At 34.2% G+C, this 1,750-nt stretch overlaps 1 pseudogene; it reads left to right on the top strand.

Annotated features, from left to right (window-relative positions):
• The window catches only part of LOC105538029, a 15,688-nt pseudogene that overhangs the window by 3,940 nt on the left and 9,998 nt on the right, over positions 1-1,750 (top strand).

The following is a 1,750-nucleotide window of genomic DNA, read 5'->3' as shown; positions in this document are numbered from 1 at the left end:
GATAAATGTTTATTTAAATTAAGCATTCTCATCTATTCTCTTGGTATTTCTGTAGGACAAAAACAAGTTTATGGATGCTCTAAAACGTGCTTCTAATATGCTTGGTGAACTGAACTCCGGACTTCTCTGTTATTACCAAAGAGCTATTATGAACTTTGTACCATTTGAATGTTTAAGACTAAATATTTGGACCATACCTTTTACTTGATAAGGCCAATTTTGTTTGTTCTTTATGAAGTTTGTCTGGAGTTATCTTATTCTTCATTATCTGAGTCACATGGCACTCCTTCTCCACGCAGATGTGCTAAGTGAGAAAAACACTTGGAGCATACTCCTTTCCTATGCTTCAGCGTCTTTAAGTGTGTTGTCGGTGCATCTCAATTTTCAGACCCTTCGTGAGGATATTCAGGCTATGACACAGTTGGTTCTTTAATGCTTAGATGTTGTTACGCAGCAGCCTCACATGGACAGGAATTTAATCATTTGCCATTTCAAAACCCATTCACAGTCTGACAGGTAATCATTGTATTTACTGCTTTGCTTCACCACACATGCTTTAAAACCCTTATTTTAAAGTAAGACAAGCCCAGCTTAAATTCTGTCTTGACTTGAATCCTCTCTTAAAGGACTAAAACTTAAGATATCTGCCCAGTAGTTAATAATAACTCCAACAAGTTTCAAAGTTTTGCTTAGGTTGACTTATCTTTATTTTTAGTCCTTAATCATAATTAAAAGATATGACCATTTCTGATGAACTGCGCTACTTGGAGGTCTGCCTGACAGATGAGTTTGCTAAAGGAAGGAAAGTGGCAGATCTCTATGAACTTGTACAGTATGCTGGAAACGTTATCTCAAGGCTGTAAGTAATAACAAATCGGAGGACTTTTGTGTCTGTATTTCCCACTTTATGTCTTTTATGATTATCCACTTAAAAAATGTTTTAAGGGTAATTTCTTAACAAATTGAGATTAATGTTTTGGTACATACTCACTTATTTGTTTTGGAGTAACTAGATTTACGATTTTTGTAGATATTTGAGGAATTTTGAAAGTAGAAAAAATGGACATGCTTGCTATTGTGTTTAATGTCCTGACTGTTAGAAAAATTAATATGACAATTATTCTCTCCCTAACATGTTTAAAGGTAATATCTATCTTGCATATGTACAGTATATGTCTGTGTGTGTGTGTGTGTGTGTGTGTGTATAGTTTTTATAGAGGTCAGTCAGCGGTTATATTTTAAATCAGATATTTTCCTTATCATGCAGGAGAAAACAACATGGTTCCTGTCTTGTTTATTTAATGTTTTGTTCAATGTGTTTGGAAATAATAAAATTCTTGATTTGAATATTTTATTTCTAATCAGCATTTCTTCATACTTCTCATAGTTACCTTTTGGTCACAGTTGGAGTTGTATATGTCAAGTCATTTCCTCAGTCCAGGAAGGACATCTTGAAAGATTTGGTAGAAATGTGCCATGGTGTGCAGCATCCCTTGAGGGGTCTATTTCTTCAAAATTACCTTCTTCAGTGTGCCAGAAATATCTTCCCTGATGAAGGAGAGCCAACAGAATAAGTGATTTTCTTTCTTGATTTTGTTGCCATATTTATTTCATTGTAGAATGTATAAAAGTGTGGAAACATGTACAGAAATAAAATAAGTATGAATAATTCTTCCACCCAGTCAGCCATTTAGGTAGCATTTGTATAGAGATTTCCTTTGTAATATAGAACTCCTCAGTATATGTGGTA

The sequence above is a fragment of the Mandrillus leucophaeus genome, unplaced genomic scaffold, assembly GCF_000951045.1.
Source record: "Mandrillus leucophaeus isolate KB7577 unplaced genomic scaffold, Mleu.le_1.0 Scaffold1831, whole genome shotgun sequence".
Taxonomy (NCBI): Eukaryota; Metazoa; Chordata; class Mammalia; order Primates; family Cercopithecidae; genus Mandrillus; species Mandrillus leucophaeus.
This window is presented reverse-complemented; position numbering and strand designations above follow the sequence as displayed.